Genomic DNA, 12170 nt, shown 5'->3' with positions numbered 1-12170 from the left:
AATTCCATCTGTTGACTGTCTTTTCTAGTTACAACATAGGCTTCATGAGGTCAAGGACATTTTTTTATTTTTTAAAGAGATGGGGTCTCATTATATTGCCCAGGCTGGAGTGCAGTGGTATTCACCAGTGTAATCATAGTATACTATAGCCTCAAATTCCTGGGCTCAAGTGATCTTCCTGCCTCAGCCTCCTGAGTGCAGGTGTACCACCACACCTGGCGGTTCATTTTGATCTCAGATTTTCATAGGAGATTGAAAATGTCTTCCTCAGGAACTCTGACCCTCCCAAGGACCTTGGGGTAACAACTTTTGAGATCTCCCAACACACGGCCTAGCCAGATCACCCTGCAGGGAAGCATGCTCCTAAGGACCCTTAAAGCTTTCAATTTCATTTCAGGCCCTGCTCTTAAGATACAGGCCAAGAATCTAAGGTAACAAAACATCCAAGAAAAACCTCCAACATTAAAGAAACAAAGCAAAAAAAAAAAAAATTAATGATACCAAAGTGGGGGGCTGAAGTATTTGGAATAAATGAAGACTATAAGGAGAAGTATATTTAATATCCACAGAAAGATAATATTATGCATCCATGAAACAAAAGAAAAGGGACATATTATAAAAAATATTCAGAGAACAACAACAACAAAAAGAACTCTAGGAAGCTGAGAATGTAAAGAAATAAAAAATTTAAATAAAGAGTTGGAAGATAAAGAAATCTAGCTGGAACAAAACAAAACAAAAAAGGCCCAAACTAAGAAATAGAAAATAGTAGTAAAAGGATAAGAAAATTAGACACCATCAAGGAAGCTCATCCAACTAGCAATAGCAGTAGGAAGAAAACAGCAAAGCAGTATGAAGAAAGTCAATGGAATGAACCAAGATAATCTCCCAGAATGGAAGAACAGGGGTTTCCGGATTGAAAAGCTTTACCTACTGCCCAGCACAGTGGACAAAACTATACCCACATATCATCGTCAAATTTCAGAACTCTGGGGTCAAAGAGAAGAACCTACAGGCTTCTGAACAGGAGAAAACAGGCCATACACACGATCAGGAATCAACACTGGAAGCTAAAGAACATGGAAGAATATATTTAATATTGGAAGGTAAGATAAAATGGAGAAACGCCTCTGAAATTCTGAAGGGAAATAAACTGAGATCTAGAATTTTATACCCAGATATGACGGGTGCACCAAAATGTCAGAAGACACCACTAAAGAACTTATTTATGTACCAAACACTACCCATTCTCCTAAAACCTATGGACATAGAAAATAAAAAATTTTTTAAATTGAATTTTATACCCAAAGTATTATTAAACTGTGTGGGTGGAATAAAGACATTTCAGACATGCAAGTCTTCAAATATTTACCTCCTACCTGTTCTTTCTGAGACAGATATTAGAGGATATGTTCCATCAAAATGAGGGGGCAAACCAAGAAAGAGAAAGGCCGGGTATACAGAAACAAGAGATCCAACACAGGAGCAAGCAAAGGAAATCCCAGGATAAGGATAATGAACGACGTTGCAGGATAGCAACTGTATAGCAGCCACAGAGGACAATCAGTCCAGATTTGAGAACATCAGAAGGCTATGGGAGACAGTTCTTCACGAAGATAAAAAACACAAAATACCTGAGGTAGATAAATGTCTCGATAAGAGATGTAAATAACTGTTAGAGAATTTAAAGATGGTTTCCTGAGAGTTTACAAAAAGCAAGTCAAAAACAAGTAAAAAAAAAAAAATTAAGACAATTAACTCAAGAAAAAACGGTACAAAATAGTAATCACAGTTAATTACATGGCTCAGCTCTGACTAGCATACAAAGTCAATGTAAATAATGATATTGATTTAACCAAAGTTACGATATAATTATATTGGGTGGGGTTGGGAAACAGAAATTGTGTGTGTGGCAGATGATACGGGGCAGGGAGAGGTGAAAGAGTAAAATCCTTGCTTACAACAGTGCAAAGACAATTAATACTGTCCCAGGCTGAAAATCAAGACACAGTCATCCAAGCATTCTATTTAAAGATACAGAAATAAATACTATAAAGATGAGTTAAAATACTGTGAAGAAGTTAGCTGCCTCTGGGGCTGGGAAGTGGAGGGAGGGAGACGAGGCACTGCTGTTTTTCCTAAGGCACCTTATTAAACCATCTGGTTTTTAAAATTATGACTATGTATAATTTTGAAAAATAAAAAGTTGACATTCATCTACTCCAAGTGGGCGTCTTTATTTTAAGTAGCTTAATATTTAACAGAAATCTTAACCAGGTCAATTAGCTTGACTGAGCTCAAATGGAACAGTATTATCATAAAAAGATGAGTATTAGATATTCATTTGATATAGTGGTTCACCCAGATGCACAACCTTGGTTGCACAATAGAACCACCCAGGGAATTTCTAGAACCTACTCATGCCACCCCCCATCCAAGCCACTCAGACCGAATCTTTAGGGCTCACAGGGGCATCTGTAGTTTTATTTTTATTTTCTTTTTTTAAGACAGAGTCTTGCTCTGTCACTCAGGCTGGAGTGCAGTGGCATGATCTCTGCTCACTGCAACCTCCAGCTCCTGGGTTCAAGCAATTCTCCTGCCTCAGTCTCCAGAGCGGCTGGGACTACAGGCATGGGCCTCTACACCTGACTTTTTGTATTTTCAGTAGAGATGGGATTTCACCGTATTAGCCAGGATAGTCTCAATCTCCCACCTCAAGTGATCCACCCGCCTTGGCCTCCCAACAAGCTGGGATTACAGGCGTGAGCCACCACGCCCTGCCACCTGAACGACTTTTAAAACTAGGGATGGGTTGAGCATGGTGAAGACTCCACTTTGGAGGTAGGAACAGAGCAGAGTATCCAGCCTGGGGTCAAAGTCAGTGTTTCTACTAACTATAATCCTAAGGTAATGAGAGCAGTAGACTTCATGGCCTTCGCACAGGGCAAAGAGTGGGGATGCAGGGCATGGATTTATTTTCTTCCTCCAGAAGAAAACAAAATGCTAGATTTCCTCTTTATCATGTGTTCACAGCACAAGTTAGCCTGTGACTCTTAAAAACACAAACACATAAAACCAAACCTTCAAAACAATTGCTTTTAGCAGATGATAAATGCAAACCAGTGGTCCCTTCACAATCCCTTACCTCTCTTTGGGCTGCCGGAACCACTTTTTATTAATCTTGGAGGCAGGATGGCTTTACGATTCATCAAATCTACACTTTATTTTTAAAAACACATTTTATGGACAAGCATTAGGTCAGCAGAAACTTCTTTCCCGCTTGGCATTTTTCATAAATCAAATGCAGGAAACACTTGGAGGCAAGCCCGTGCCAGATATTCAGGGCTGTGTCAGGAAGTCAGGGTCACTATCATTACGAGCCATGTCAAGAGCAGCGGCCTCACTGGTCTCAACTCTCAGGGGATGTCCTTACCTGAGGCACAGATGGAAACTGGTTTTTAAGCAAAATGGAGGGTCCTACCTCCCCGAAGGAGTCCCCTACACCCTTCTGGCATTACGAAGCCTGATGGTAGCCCCAGGATCAAGGATGGCTCACATTTCAGAGGCGCCACATGCCAGGCGGTGTTCTAAGTGCTTCATGCATATCCTCACCCCGCAGGTATTTGGGTGAACCACACTTGCTAACCTCGAAGGCCACATCATGGTCAAATAAGAACCAGAATTCACAGTATAAGGCTTATGCTGGGGCAGCACTATGTTACGTATTCATGGAGAAAAAGGAAATCTAGAAAACAGGTCAGGAGGGCAGCTGGGAGGCACAGGAGGCGGAGGTGCCGGGTGGCCAGCTCCTGGCTCCCCTCCTCCCCACCCGCCCCCCCGTCCGTCCGTCCGTCCGTCCCAGCTCATGTCAACTGCTTGCCTCTCATCCTCTCCTTGGAAAAGCATCAGCGTTGTTGGGGCCTGGAGTGCTCTAGCATTAGCCACACCCCTCGTGCCTGATGTGTATGACTGTGCCAATGTGTAGCAGGAGGCAAGTGGCTTCTGCCCTGGTGCTAAGGTCTATGGAGCCAGAAGACTGACGGACAGAGATGGCAGAGGGGAGGACAGTCTGGCAACAGAGGCGGCCTGCTTCACAGCTGGAAGCACCTAGGTAAGGATCACAATGCAATGTGGCTACTTTGCACAGCCTTGCACCTCAGGGTGAGCTTCCAAAGGCTGCTAAAATGCATTTCTGTGAAGTGACTATTGCAGAGGAAGGTAGCATCCAGATCTAGGTGTTCTGACTCAGGGACGCCTTCCTCAACTGGCCAGACTCGGAGAGCTGTAGCCAGCACACGGTAAGCCTAGTCCTTCCACCAGCCATGCTCAAGGGGGCTGATGGACAAATCCTGACGGGGGGAACGCTTGACCACATGGGGACTGTAGTGCTTTCGCTCTGGGTTTTTATAAACTACTGTCACCTACATTTTCAATTCCTTTGAGTTTCAAATATTAAAAGAGGCATGGTTTAGAAACGTGGCACTGTTAGCTGCTTGAGCAGAACTTGTAACAGCAGCTGGATGGCAGGCAATGCCGAATGAAGGCCTTAGAGTGAGAAGCAGCTGAGTGATGTGGGTTAGAAACAGCACATTTGTCTGTGTAAGAGGCAGAGGGAGGATGGATTGGAGCTGACTTCTGACCCATCTAGGATGGGTGCCCTGCCCTTCAGCTGTAGTGTTGGCAAGACAGCGGGGCAGGGGGCGGGGGGGGGAGTGGCTGTGAGGTGTCAGGAAAGCCAAGGGGCCAGAAGTCACCAGTCCTCTGTATTTTAAGGGCACAGGTGTTTCTTCCCCAGGTCTTACCTGGGCAGTGCTTTCCTTTTCCCCTCCAGAATCTTGAGGTTTCAACATGGAAGGAGGGGAAACCCTCCTGTGTTGCAGGTGGGAACGTTTAATAACGCAGCCACTGTGAAAAACAGGTTAGTGGTTTCTCAAAACGTTAGAGTTACCATATGACTAAGCAATTCCACTTCTGGACGGAATTGAAAACATGTCCACACAAAAGCCCAAAGTTCATATCAGCATTATTCTTAACAGCCAAAAAGTAAAACAACCCAAATGTTCATCAGCCAATGAACAGATAAACACAGTTTGGTATATTCAAATAGTAGAGTATTACTCAGCCATAAAAGAGGAAGGAAGTACAGACATATGCCACAATGTGGGCAAACCATGAAAACACTATGTTAAGAGAAAGTAGACACAAAAAGCCATGTGTTGTCTGATTTTTCTGATATGAAACGTCCAGAACAGGCAAATCCATAGAGATAAAAAGTAGGTTAATGGTTGCCAGGAGATGAAGGAAGAAATTGGGAGTGACTCCTAATGGGTATGAGGTTTCTTTCTGAGATGAGATGGATGCACAATACTGTTAATATATTAGAAATCACTGAGTTGTATACTTTAAGATGGTTTTACATTATGTAAATTCTATATAATTTTTTAAATTGCAAAGAACTATTGGATGAAAAAACCACTTTAAAAGATACTTTATTTTTATCTTTTGAGATGGAGTCTTGCTCTATCACCCAGGCTACAGTGGAGTGGCATGATCTCGGCTCACTGTAACCTCTGCCTCTTGGATTTAAGCAATCCTCCTGCCTCGGCCTCCTAAGTAGCTGGGATTACAGGCATGCACCCCCATGCCCAGCTAATATTTGTATTTTTAGTAGAGGTGGAGTTTCACCATGTTGGCTAGGCTGGTCTCAAACTCCTGACCTCAGGTGACCCATTTGCTTTGGCCTTCCAAAGTGCTGGGATTACAAGGGTGAGCATAGAAGTAATGCCCAGGACAGACGCAGTGGCTCACGCCTGTAATCCCAGCATTTTGGGAGGCCAAGGTAGACGGGTCACCTGAGGTCAGGAGTTTGAGACCAGCCCGGCCAACATGGTGAAACCATACCTCTAATAAAAATACAAAAATTAGCTGGGCGTGGTGGCTCACATCTCATCTCAGCTGCTTGGGACGCTGAGGCAGGAGAATCGCCTGAACCCAGGAGGTGGAGAATGTAGTGAGCCCAGATTGCACCACTGTACTCCTGCCTTGGGGACACAGTGAGACCCTGCTTAAAAAATTAAAAAAAAAAAAAAAAAAAAAAAAAAAAAAAAAACTTGTAATGCCCTGCAAATTTCAGCAATATTTTTGATTTCCAAGAACTTTAATCACAGAAATAGAAAAAAAGGCTGGAGATCCTTCCAAATCTGAGATATCCATGTTTCCTTTAGAGTTTTATTCTAGTTTCTTCTTTGATTATGCATCCTTGGGAGTATTCTTTCTGCTGAGTCTTACTTCTCCCATGCAATTAGACTTTTCTTTCATTATCTGGTGATTGTTGGGGTCAGTTAACACCTAGGGCTAAGATGTGTGGGGTGGAAGATGGGCCCAGCCCACTGCCAGGGATTCTCATCTTGGCATTGTTCCATCATTTTGTAAGAGAACATTTTCATGTTTTTGAAAGGTTCTTTCTGTTGCCCTAGGCGGCCCCGAGATCCCTCCGGCTGGGCTCTGCTGTCAGTTTACCCCATTTACATTAAATCTGGAAATTCCACATTGCCGATGGCACCCCCAACCTCCACTGCATTAATGCTACTACTGATTATTGAGCTGTAATCGATCTTTTCAACAGAATTTGAGAAGGGGGGGTAAGATATAATCCAACTGAAAAAAATGAGCACTTATTATGCTTTAAACTAAAGCTTTAAAATACATACTCAATTATATGCAAATAAGAAAAATGAATCATTGATTTCCTATCAAATTTGATACAAGTAATTTTGTGATAAAAAATAATGATATAAAAAGCCAGCTAAGTTTTATCTCATTAAATGTAATCTTGCTAACAAAAATGTTAAGGTCAAATGAATACAGATATACAAAAGTAAAATGCAGCTCAGCATGTAAATACCACCAGCCAATAAAAGGAACCAGGTCTCCCTGGAGAAACAGCATTGGCTCATGGTTTTGTTTTTTTTTTAAACTTTATCCGTGGGTTCTAATCCTTTCCTATTATCTATTTGATGCTCACATTGTCCCAAATTTGACCAGTGGTGGCCTCTTACAGAAAAGTTGGTAAAGATAAAACAGAACCATGAAATTGGAATTTCATTCAACTAATTAGCTTTACAACTGGTTAGAAGAACATGGCCTTTAAATGTATTATCCTCCATGTTTAGAAATGGAAACAAAGTACCCAAGAAATAATACATAAGAAATGAAAGGACAATTCACTTTTATAAACTGCTAATAACCATGTTGCATATTACATTATTACATATACTTAATGATACTTGAATGAGGGAGAATTTTTTTTTTTAGGGAATTTGGGTGTATTTGTTACAGCACAAATGTAGAAATGGTCAACATGTTTCCCAAAGTGTCTTAAAATAAAATCCAATTTCTTCCCATTTTGAAATACTAGTGACAGCTGGTAGCTTTCATATATGAGTGCATTTTACCACCACCGAGGGGAAGCTCAAGTCCAGATAATTTAACCACTCAAGACCTAAGACCTGAGTAAGCGGTCGAGCAACTGCTGAACTCAATCAGATCTCTGCACATTTTCCCCGAGCAATCAGATAATTTTATGATTTTGATTTAAAGAAAAATGTAACTTTCAGCCATGTTCAAATGACATGGACTTACATCTCAAAGTACAGAAATCTGAGCATTTTTAAGGACCAAAAGACTTGTGTGCAAGGTGACCAGAGGCACATACCGTACTCATCCCAAGTCAACTATTAAAGCCTGAGCCATTCTTCACCGGTAACACTTAATTCCAAAATGAGCTTTAAAGACCAAGCAAGAAAATGGTTTCCTGGTGTGCAAACACCATTTGTTGCCAGGTGGACCTTTGAAAGGGAGACGCAGAGGTGAGACCATCTGCTCTGCTGCCTAAGCCCAGGTGAACCTCCAAATGGAATAAAAGCTGAGGACATTAGACCAAGACTCTCCCTTCAAAACCTCAAAATCTTTCCTTTGTGTCTGGGCTCTCTGCCTGTCTGATTACTGTACAGAACTGAGCACGACGGAGCTTGTGGGCTAGATTTTTCGTCTCTGGTGACCTGAAAATTATATTCCTCTCTCCCCAAAAGCATCTTTGATTTTCGTTTTTAACTTCTGCATGGGTTTTTTTTTTTGGCTTCCCCACCCCCCACATGGTTTATTTCTTAGAATTAATATTTTTCTGCAGGAAAGCAGCACCGACAAGAAGTAAAAAGCCTCTGGACTGTACCCACAAGTAAATAATAGGCAGATAGGTTACAACGGCTCACCAGGACAAATGCAATCACTGTAAGAAAGGAAGAAACAAGCTTCCTGGGACCACCAGAGAAAGGGAAATTTGGGTGTCTTTATAATTTATCGTTTGAACAACGCAAAGCCGGGGCGCACGATCACCCTGGTCATACCTTACATTGTACAATGATTCCCAAAACTCTATCAAGTGAATCAAGGCAGTATTAGAGCCTAAGTGTCTCGCCCAAAGTGAGGAGCGGTCAGAACAACAACAGTGTCTTAGGTAACACTTTGAGCACTTGTTGTAGGCCTGGCTCATGGATTTCAAGACAACCTCAAGTTATTAATAATAGACATGTTTTTCCCAATGAGATAACAGAAGTTAAGGGAAGTTAAATAACATGGTGTTGTGATTCATATATTTATGTGTCTCTCTAATTTGGTCTTGAGGTCTCTCTTTGGAGGGGGCCAGAAGCCAGCCACTCTCTGGGAGAGCCCTGGCCAGGGAGAAAGGTAAGCTCTGGGGTGTCAGTCAGGTGAGGCACCAGGTGGACACAAAAGCAAAATGCAGGAACAGAAGAAATATCTTACTTACATAGCCCAGAGACGTCCAGTGAGCGGCAGGAGCCCGAGGGGAAGTCTGGAGGCCGCGGGGAACCAGCGAGCAACAGGAGGGCCTGAGGGCCTGAAGCTTTGTTCTCGGGTTTTCCTGCGGGGGTGTGGCTTCGCTGATTCAAAAAGAACAGGTGCTAAGTAGGGCTTATTTACCGGACTCTGGTGTTGACCATTAGGTTTTTATAGTTGTCAGCAGCTGTGTGATGTGGGGGTTCTCTGTCAGCATCAGTGGGATGAAGAACAAATGGGCCACATCACAAACAACCACTCAGAGACGGGGAGCGTTACCCAGACAGAGGTGATACAGAGAGACTGGGCTTCAGGCAACTTAGGCCAGGCCTGAAAATGGATGCGGAGGCAGCAACTGTATAAACACATTGGATACACTTGGCCAATGTCATTCAGTTAAAAGTGGCAGGGCTGAGATGAGAGCAGGCAGGGTGAGTATAGGCCAGCTCTTCCTGGTTTGCTTTCAGCATGTCGTTTCTCAACTGGAACCCAGAGGGGAACCTCTGGGTAAGAACCAGGCAGATGCAGAGTCATGGCTGAGAGCCAGGCATGGTGACACGCCTGTAATCCCAGCACCTTGGGAAGCTGAGGCGGGAGGATTGCCTGAGTCCAGAAGTTCAAAACCAGCCCGGGCAACATAGCGAGATCTCGTCTCCAAAAAAGAAAAATTTTAAAATTAGCTGAGCATGGTGGTGCCTATGGTCCCAGCTACTCGGGGGGCCAAAGCAGAAGGATTGCTTAAGCCCAGGAGGTCGAGACTGCATTGAACCATGATCCTACCATTGCACTCCAGCATAGGTGACAAAGCAAGACCCTGTCTCACAAATAAAAACAAAAGCAAAACACAGTGTCATGGCTAAGACATTAGTCTTGGAAACCAGATGATCTTGCTTCAAGAACTGGCCTCTTGCCAACCACGTCTTCGCACAAGTTACTTAGCCTTTGAGTCTGTTCCCTCAAATGACTAGAACTCAGCATAGAGTACATGGTGAATAAATACTAATTAGCCATCGTAAGTTACTGATCCTCTTGAAAGGAGGCAGGAATATAGAGAAGAGAGATAAGGTAAAAGAGGGAAACAGGAAAAATCATGTGTACTTTGAATAATCTTTTATTTCCAATTAACTTTGAAACAGTTCAGAAAAATTCCAAGTTGATTTTGCAAATTTTCTTTTCCTTTTTTTTTTTTTTGTACTTTTAGTAGAGATGGGGTTTCACCATGTTGGCCAGGCTGGTCTCGAACTCCTCCTGACCTCGTGATCTGCCCACTTCGGCCTCCCTAAGTGCTGGAATTACAGCCGTGAGCCACTGTGTTCAGTCTGATTTTGCAAATTTTCAAATCAGAAAACAGAACCTCAAGGAAGAAAATGGGAGCAAAGGCAGTTTCTCCCCTTTCAGGCTCACTGGAAAGAACATTGTAATAACTAGATCACTAGGCCTTGAAATGGCTCATTAATTAATGCTATTTAAAAATAAAATTTCCAGTAACTTGGCATTCAGATCATGTCCAAAGCTAAGATAAATTCCTCAGCCCTGAGGTGATATTTTACTTCCACGCAACAGGCCCCAGGTGTTCACTGTATACTGCATTTTAATGGCGGGCAAGCTGATGGACTTGCCTTCCTCTTCCTCATCTTAAGGATGGTGACATGGATAATTAGCACCCAGCCCCTGCTCTCTCAGTTCCTCTTTTCTCCTCAAACCTCTAACACCTGTCTCACCCTGGCTCTCAGAAGAATTCTTCTTATTTCTCGGAGAAAATGAAAGCCATCTGAATAGAACGTCCACACCCAATACTGTGCATCTGTGTCCATATGCAATTATCCCTCTATATTTGCAAGGGATGGGTTCCACACCCCCAAGAATACCCTGTGGAACCCAGTGTAGGTGAAAGATCAGCCTTTTGGGTTTTGTATCCCTTGAATACTGTATATTCTATCAGCAGCTGCTTAAAAATCTGTCTATAAGTAGACTCATGTTGTTCAAACCTGTGTTGTTCAAGGGTCAACTGTACTTGGCCTCTGTCCTCTTATTGTGGATGAGCCTTCAGGCTCCTCCTCCTCACAGCACTACGTCTCATCTCCTCTCCTCTCCTGCCTGCATTATCAAATGCTCCATCTCTTGCATCACTACCATCAGCATTCATGCATGCTATTAATTCTTAAAAAAAAACCCAAAAACCCTCTTGGCTGGGCGTGGTGTCTCACGTCTGTAATCCCAGCACTCTGGGAGGCCAACGCGGGTGATCGCTTATTGAGCCCAGGAGTTTGAGGCCAGCCTGGGCAACAAAATGAGACCCTTGTCTCTACAAAAAAATATAAAACTTAGTTGGTGGCGAGTGCCTGTAATCCCAGCTACTCCGGATGCTGAAGCATGAGAATCTTTTGAACCTGGGAGGTAGAGGTTGCAGTGAGCTGAGATCGCACCACTGCACTCCAGCCCGGGTGACAGAGTGAGACCCTGTCTCAACAAACAAACAAAACTGCATCATGAGTACATGTGGGTTCATTTTATTTTCCGCTTTATTCTTTTGTATGCTGGAAAATGTACACGAAGAAAGGTTTTAAAAAATTATCTCAATTTTACTTCCTCTCCAGCGATTACATTCTTTCTTTCCTTTTATAACAATGATCCTTGAAACAGTTTCTCTATGTGCTGACTCTGATTTTTCTCCTCCCATACTCTCTTGAACCGACTTCGTTCACGCTTTCCCCCTGCTGCCATTCCAGTAAAACTGCTTTTCTTCAGATCATTTCTGTCCTCCACATTGTTACATCCAGCGGTTATTTCTCAGTCCTCATCTTACACGACCCCTCAACACAAATGGACAGTTATCATTCCTTCCACCCTAAACACTTTCTTCACCTCACTTCCAGCTCCACAGCCTGGCAGGGAACTTGTGGTTTTCAACAGCATTAATGTGATTCTTACCTCCTTAACTGCATCAAGTCAATATTACTTTTGAAACCCAGACTGTAGATTCGATTCCCATCCTGGTGTTAGTTTTATACAAAGAAAGGTGTGCTCCCAGGCAGAATGCAAATGTTAGCAATGGGTCACAGGAGCGAGGCTGAGTCATCACCATTAGTAAGACAGCTCAAAAGTCAGGGCCAGCTCATGATAGGTCTGCATGGTCGGTAGGAAAGGATATTCCTGTGACCATCTGAATAGGGGCTCTCGGCAGCCCAAAGAGAGCTACTTGCTTAGAAGCTGAAACATGGCCGGGCGCGGTGGCTCACGCCTGTAATCCCAGCACTTTGGGAGGCCGAGGCAGGTGGATCACGAGGTCAAGAGATCGAGACCATCCTGGTCAA

Source organism: Cebus imitator, unplaced genomic scaffold, assembly GCF_001604975.1.
Source record: "Cebus imitator isolate Cc_AM_T3 unplaced genomic scaffold, Cebus_imitator-1.0 Scaffold325, whole genome shotgun sequence".
Lineage (NCBI taxonomy): Eukaryota > Metazoa > Chordata > Mammalia > Primates > Cebidae > Cebus > Cebus imitator.
This window is presented reverse-complemented; position numbering follows the sequence as displayed.